An 8,258-nucleotide genomic window follows, 5' to 3' on the forward strand; every position below is an offset into this window, starting at 1 on the left:
TGCATAATCAAATCGAAAATAACTTCATGCAAGCATGGATAGTTGTGTCAAACATTGCAATATATTCAATCATTCATATCACAACAATGTCAAACATGTACTTGCAGCAAACATACTCAAATATCCCGCTAACTACAACCATGACTATTATGGAATCCGAACTACAAAAATAAGAGCACTTCTATTCTCATATATTCAAATCATGCTCAACATGATCTCAAAACTCCAACAAAATAGTCTTAGATATCTACAACTAAGTGAGTGTGTGAGCAGGAAAGTGTTGCCAAGAAAGTAAATAACATGTGATGCACTTGCATCACTTACCACAGGTATTTACCCGATTTGCATGCTTTTGCATTTGTATTTTTTTGTTTTTTTTCGCATAGCATTTTAAGCCACATGCGAAGCTTAGCATTAGCATCGCGCATTTTGCTCCGCTACGCACCTGTAATGCACATTTATATAGACAATATAATACAATTTTTAACATTTAGATTCTTATTATACAATATGAGTAACATTCTAAAACATGTACCCAAATCCAAGAGTTGGGGTGGATTTGGGAACCAGACTGTGACCTTGCCAAACGGGGGAGAGAAAAATGAAGCCGAAGGGCCAATGCCCTCTGGACGGTGCCAAAAGAGAGGGAAAACAGGGAGGGGGGTGAGCCCCTCCCCTGTGAAACAAGAAGAGGGAGAAAGCGGGGTGGGGGGGGGGGGGGGGGGGGCTTGACTGAGCCCGACCAAGAGCAAGCGAGGGGGCCTAGAGCTGGGGTGGGCTCGACAACCTGGTCGAGCCCAACCTTGCCAAACAGGGGGGGGGGGGGGGGGGGGGGAGAAGGGAGGCGGTGCCAAAAAAGAGGAAAAATAGGGAGGGGGCCAAGCCCCTCCACTACCAAACGAGAAGAGGGAGAAAGTGAGGGGGGTGGGCGTGCCTGAGCCTGACCCAGGGCAAGCGAGGGGCCCCACAACTGGGGTGGGCTCGACAACCTGGTCGATCCCAACCCGATCCTGACGGTGTGTGTGTTTGTGTGTGTGTGTGTGTGGGGGGGGGGGGGGGGGGGGGGGAGAAAAGGGAGGCCGGAGGGCCAATGCCCTCCAACCCGTGCCAAAGGAGAGGGAAAACAGGGAGGGGCTGAGCGAGGGGGGTGGTCAGTGACGCCCTTCCCTTTGCCGCAAACGATCAGAGAAGAAGAAGTAAGACGTGAAGAAGAAGACAACGTAGAGGGGCGGGGCAGAGGGGGGGGGGGGAAGAGTTCACTTGAGAGAGCCAGATACAGAGTGGGGGTCACCTGTGTTGGCTAGCCAGAATACGACGAGCGGGAGAGAGGGCTCACCCGAGGGAAAGGGGCGACATAGGGGGAACGAGCGAGGGAGGAGAACGAGAGGTAGCAGGCGAGATCTCCAGAGGGAGCTGTCGGATGGTGGGTCACTAGAGAGTGGGGGTGAAGAAGGCGAGCAGCGCGGGGGCAACCAATGAAAGAGGGGAGAGAGAGAGAGCAAGGGGAGAAGAGAATTTTATGCCCTAGATGGACCGTTTTACATAAAAAATTAGCGATGGATTAACGACGACAATATTCTGTCTTAAATGCCGACACAAATTAGTGACAGAGTAGCGATAGAAAAATTTTGTCACTCATTCTTCGTGAAGTTGTGACAGAGTTTGAGACAAAATGTTTCCATCGCTAATTAGTGGTGGATGTTGAGACAAATTTTTTTTGTCGCTACTCTGTGCAACAGTTTATATAACCTGCTTCGTCGATAACCAACCAAGAAAGAATTGTGCAAGAGAAACAGCAAAGCAAAAGAAATTCACATAGAGGGGAAGAAAGAAGACAGTGTAATAAGTGATCTGTTTTTCATTTCATCTGAACAATTCTGATGTATTGATTGTAATTATTTGGAGCCTTTAGGCTCCATTGGATCACTCACTGTATGTGCACCCATATCCCTTCACTAACCACCTCCCCCATCACCACGAACAGAAGGTAGTACCCAGCCGGCGCCACCCTCGGCGATGGTGGAGCCAAGACTGCCACCTCATAGACGGAACCCGAGCTCGCGACGCCAGCCGAGGTCACTCCCCCACTCCTCTGCAGCACCAGCATCCTCTGGTTCATGGAGAAGGAGTGTGTGTTGAAGGAAGGCGCCACCATGCTCACAAACACCACAGATTCGCTCGCATTCACTCCGGCAATGGAGAACCTCACGGTGATGCTCTGCCTGTACCCGAGCCACGTCTGTGAAGCTGGCAATAGTATCGCTGGCCGTGACGCCGACAAGCAGTAGTCTGGTGAGAACCGCTCTAGGCTGAGCTCGGTCGGGAACAGCACGCCGGTGAAGGTGTAATTCCGGTGGGCATTGCTCCCTCCCACCAATACCCGGCCATCCCGCAGCAGCACTGCCGTTGAATGGTACATTCGCGGGATCGTCGTTGGGGTCTGCACAGCGAATCGTGAACCGGGTGGCTGCGAAGTTCGGTAGATGACTGGAGAAAGCACCGGGTTCCGGCCGAACTCCCACCCGGCGGTCCCCGATGATCCGCCGTTGATTATGAGGACGTCACCGGTAGGGAGTAGCACCATGTCGCTCATCACTCTCGGCATTGGCATCATCTCCATAGACCACTCTGGCGCTGGGTCGGTGACCGTCATCCGGCCGCACGTCGAAAGCGCGTCAATGAATGTCGCCTTGTAGCGGGCCTGAAAATATGATCCGACCGGCGCGCCCCCGCATACTAAAACCTCCACCTTGATCTGCGCCAGATCTGAATTCAGCACCAATGGGAGGAGTACTGAGGACCCAGTGCTTGGATAGTTCCGTGACCCGCCGCCTGGCATCACTGGAAATCTCTTTGTGACAATGTTTTTCAGATAATCGAAGACAATTGATTTGTTGTTAGCGAAGATGAAGAGATTGCCATCAGGCAGCAAATGAAGGAAAGGATAGAGATTGTCTTCTGATAAATAATTGAATGTTTCACGAATGAATGGGAGAAAGATGGTTCCAGGATTGGTGCTGTCCTTTGGGTAGAATTCGTAAGTGAATTGCCGGCGACCGCCGATGATGATCTGGCGGCCATCCGGCAAAAGTTGGTTGGAAGCGTACCACCTCGGACCAGCGAGGCCGTCGACGATCTCTTCCCAATCACAATTCCCATCATCGCATGGCCGGAATTGGCGAACGACACGCTCGCCGGTGGTCCAACCGCCGGTCTGGACGAGAGTACCGTCCGATGCGGTGGCGCCGGAGGAGCACCATGTATCGGAGAGGATGGTGATCGGACGGACAGAGTTGGTGGCGACGTTGTACTCGACGGAGTGCGCAGTGCAATCGGTGGTGGTGGTGATGATGCAGTTGGGGAAGGAGATGTTAGAGGGGCCGGAGCTGGTTCGATCAAAGATGACGACGCAGTCGTTGTGGAGGAGGGTCATGTGCATGGCGGAGACGCCGATACTCCTTTGGAGGAGCTCCCATTGGCCGCCGCTGATGCCACCGGAGATGGAAGCATGAAGGTTCAGATTCCGGTGGAGCGCGAGTGTGGTGTGTGGGGAGAGGGACAGAAGCAAGAGCTGTGAGATCACTGCTGCTGCTACAGTCACCATTCGTACTTGTACTACTCTTATCCCCATCTTGGTTGATTAGCTTTTCCTTCTTGCCTTGTGTTTTAGTGCAATCCTGGCCGAAATTTTGTGTGTCCGTGTGTGTGATTGGAGTGTGGGGGTTGGTATTTAAAGATGGAATAGTTGGCCCGTGATCATGCCAGGATGGAGTTTGGGTTGCATTGTGGCTTCATAGAAAGATTTGCTGCTCGTGATCATGCCAGGATGGAGTTTGGGTTTCATTGTGGCTTCAGAAAAATATTTGCTGCACTAATCTCTCTCTCATTTTGTCACTTTCACACTAAAACTAGATGCTTTAGAGGGAGTGGGGACAGACAGATCAGGTCATATTAAATAAAACCGATTCAATCCCCACTACACCTCACAAGATGGAAATGTGGATGGCCCCAATTTCTCACAGTTCCCAAGTGAGATGAGGAGGTGGTGATTGAATATGACCTGATCTGCCCTTATAGAGAGTTTAGTTTGCACTGTTCAAAAATTCTCTCTCTCTCTCTCGGTAGAGCACAACATGGGAAAGACGATTTTGGATATATTCTAGAGATCAAAGTGTGCATGTGAAAGCGCGGCGTGTGGATTTCTTGGATGAGCACAAAGGAATTGGTGGCGATTTCTTTTATCCTTTTTGAACTTTTTCATCTTAAAAGAACAAAATGTGGCCGTAAAGTTTATGGTTGTTTGCAAGGGATCAGAGGCGTCATAAATGGTCCATTAGGCTGCATTTAAGTCTTGGTGGACTCTGTTTTTCTGATTTTTTATTTGAGTTCCATTGTACTCACGTTATGAAATACCTTTAGACCTAAAACTAAAACTTGCAGGTCTCCATAAACTTGCTTTCATTAATTGATGATGCCTCTGGTTGATAGTTGGAAAGCATGATTATTCCTCAAAGAAAAAAGATAGTTGGAAAGCATGATGATCTCGGTATGATGGATCATATATGGCATCCCATGGGCCTGCCATGTTGATGACATTCGTGAGACCAAATCATAACTCAAATTGATGATTTTGGACCAAGTTGCCAAGAAGGGAAACAGAAACAGGAAATGCGACCTTTATAAGTTTATAACTTCATATAAAATGGGATAAAATATACAAATATGGTTATATCTATGAAAAATATCACAAGTTCACACAAACTTGTTTAACATTATAATAACTAATTAAGAAGAAATATATTAATTTAAAAGTATATGAAATATATTTTCCTCAAAAAATACATGAAATACATTGATTAGAACCATAGTTACCTAAAGCTTCTTGATACATGGGCATGATCGTTTCGAAAGTGAAAAACTCTTGGCTTCCCTGAAAACAGGGAAAGCTTTGGGAAACCCTCTTCCAAAATATGAAAAACTCGATTCTTTTAGTGAAAAATCTACTTCCTCCTCATTTCTTAATTTGATTCCCTTTCACTTTCTTAACATTTTCCTCGAGCTTTTTATCAGTTTCGATTATCTTTCCCCAATTTTTTTTATAACAAGCTCATGTGTTGGTTTTATACTATTTTCATACTTGTGTTATGTCATTTCTTATTTATTTCTGCCCATGCTTCATACTGATTTTAATATGTTTCCTTTTCATTTTTTATGAGCTTGCGTAATCGCTTTAAGATTGCTTTCTGCTTCCCTCTTTATATTATTTTTTAACACTTTCTTCCCTACTTCTCTTCATGCATCGCTTCTCGTATCCACTTTGTTTCTTGTTAAATATGATTAGAATTATAAAAAAATCAGACATCTTTATATTTCAGATTAATGAGTATATAATTTTAGTTACTTTTAATCAAACAAAAATATCATAAATAAAATATTTAAATGTAACATAGGACATCAAGGTTTAGAATAAAATATTTAAATGTAACATAAGGCTTTTAGGTTTAGATAGATTAATAGATTTATGAAATAAGGTAAAAATAGTGAAGTTGCATTAATTATCTATTTCACCTATCATATTGCATTTTGTAACATCCAAAAATCTGTATTTTTTTTAAACAAATAGTTTTACTTCCTCCTCAAAAAAGTATTAAAAGATTTAAATAAAACATGTCTCGACTTTTATTTTTATAGATAAAAGAATTTTTTAAGTAAAAATGCATGAGAAACACATAAGAAATATTTTCCCAGTAAGTAAGCTTCTCTTGTGATGGCAAACAAGTTTCTTTCTCGATGGGAGGCCTGTTTCCGGTGAATTTTGCACAAGTTTCTCATGCAACTTTCGGAAAATGCTGCTTTTTATGTTTGGGATTTTCCAAAGAGTAGGTTTTTTTACTTGTAATTAAAATTTCCAACTTATGATGGACATTCCGTGGCATTTCCCAATTGTCCATCACCAGGCCTATCGTCATCGTCATTACAACATCATCATCATCATGGATGATAATGTTGTCCTTAATCAACTTCGATGAAGCAGACTCACAATACCATGCATCATCATTAAAGCATCTCGGACAAAAAGGGATGCTCAGACATTTTGTCGTGGTGCTGTGGTGCACATGGCTTTCGTATTCATCTCGTGATGCTATAATCCACTCTGTCAAAACATATCTATAAGGTTCAGCACCATGGGGCTCACAATTTTTGCCAATTTCGAGGCTTGGAAGGAATAACAGTGGCTTCTTTCATTTTGTTTCCATTAAAATCCTTGGCAGCCAACAATATAATGCCCACCGCCCATGGGGTGGATAGTGGGATGGGCAGTCAAGGGATCGATTCCCATGGGTGTCACCTTTTTGTGCAAGCCGACGCCCCCACATAGGTTCTTGGGGCGGGGTCCCTTGGACAGAAAACTGCCAAAGGTACCTTAGATCCTGTCCATCATCAAGATGAAGGGCACCCAAAAGTTGTGAAAAAGGATAGTCCCTACTTAGATAGGTCTCTAAAAAAATTTCAATGCCGTTCACTTTCTAGCTAGATGAACATCATCCCTTCTAGAAAAATGGACGGCTGAGATTAGTTCAAAACAAGAAGCTTTTGAAGGTTCTTGGATGCCGTTCATTTTGATAATGTACAGCATCCAAGGTACGTTGGACAGTTTTCTGTCCAAGCTTGGACATGATCTTATTCTCTCTGTTTGAACACGGAGTGCAACAAAGCCATAAGAAAATCTTTGTGTTTAATAAGAGCAACTCATGGCCCCTCGTCTAATAAAAGCAACTCATTAATGTCGCAAAGCTGAGGGGATGTCATGAGTTCAAAACCCACATGTGCACGTCCTTTCCCACAAGGACCAAGTTGGATATACTCCTTTAGTGAGCAACATAAAACTTTACGCCACAGTTTTATCTCTGTAATTTAAAAAAGGAACCTGAAAGTCATGTCATGTTGCCAATCATACAAAATCAATTATAATTGTGGCTAAGAAAAGGTGGAGACCTCTTACTGTCAATTGGTCAGGTTGGTATCGGATCAGCATTTGCCTAAACCTGCCCAAATAACTAGAAGTTGGCTTTCGGTACTCGAATTGTCTTGGTTCAAGAAAATGAACCCTAAACCCAGCTCTTATATTATGCTAAAAATTCTCTCTCTCTCTCTCTCTCTCTCTCTCTCTCTCTCTATATATATATATATATATATATATATATATATATATTACTTGTGTAAAATAGAGTCAATTAAATGGGATATTCGGGCAAAATTATATTCCAAACTTAATCCACATGTACTCGGAATTATATAAGGGTTTGGACCCCACCCAAGGGTCCATCCAAAACCTCGTGTCTACACCATTTCTCAGCACCCATTGAATTCCTTGTCCTCCAGCCTCAACACCCTTCTTGATACTAGTCCAGATGGACTCTTTTCCATAAACTTGGCTCTAGTGATCCTCGACAACGGGTTCTTATCTTCCGTTAGCACTTTCCAACTCATTTTCTCTAGTAGCGACACATTCTGATATTTTAGTTTCTTAATTCCTGATTATCCCCTTCCTGCCTTGGCTTGCAAACTGAGTTCTAACTCAGCAAATGGGGCCTAGAAGAACGAATGACTCCAAGCCACACCCCCTCTCTCTACACTATAAGTAGAAATAGATACAGTGAAACCGGGACTCCCTGCCTCATTCCACATCTACTAGTAAATTGTGGCCCCACTTCTGCATTGTTGATTATGGCATACGAAGGTGTGGTAACACACAAAAGGATGAGTTTAATACATTCCTCACTAAAACCAAAATATCAAAGAGTGCTCTCCGGGAAAGCCCAGTCCACGATATCATAAGCTTTAACGATGTTCGTTTTAAACAGTGCATTTGGTTTTTTTCTACGGACTATTGAGTCCACCATCTCATGGACAATCACAATGCTCTCTTGAATCAATCTCCCCTTCAACCCTCTGATTAATGGAGACAAGGCGTCGTTATCACCTTATACAAGAAGTTGCACAAACTTATGGGGCGAAATTGGCTAAGTTTACTGGCATCTTCCACCTTAAGAATAATCACTATATGTGACCTATTGAGGCTCCTCACCATCTTTTTTCTATGGAAAGAGTCACTCACTGCCTTACTTATTTCCTCACAACGTTCCAAAACTTTTGGTAGAAGCTGCCCGAAAAACCCTCCATGTCGAAGACTGCATCTTTCAGTTCCTTCTCATGCAACTTTGCTCTCTTAGTCTCATTTCCTGCTTCGGGGTATC

The 8,258-nt window shown here is 44.1% G+C and overlaps 1 pseudogene across 1 annotated transcript; it reads right to left on the reverse strand.

Annotated features, from left to right (window-relative positions):
- Nucleotides 1–1,837: 1,837 nt before the first annotated feature.
- LOC149835876 (aldehyde oxidase GLOX pseudogene) lies at nt 1,838–3,693 on the reverse strand (annotated as a pseudogene). The gene has a single exon (XR_016432663.1). The product of XR_016432663.1 is annotated as an aldehyde oxidase GLOX pseudogene (transcript).
- Between the last annotated feature and the right edge of the window lie 4,565 nt (nt 3,694–8,258).

The sequence above is a fragment of the Nuphar pumila genome, chromosome 6 (assembly GCF_984573655.1).
Source record: "Nuphar pumila chromosome 6, dmNupPumi1.hap1.1, whole genome shotgun sequence".
In the NCBI taxonomy this organism is placed as follows: domain Eukaryota; kingdom Viridiplantae; phylum Streptophyta; class Magnoliopsida; order Nymphaeales; family Nymphaeaceae; genus Nuphar; species Nuphar pumila.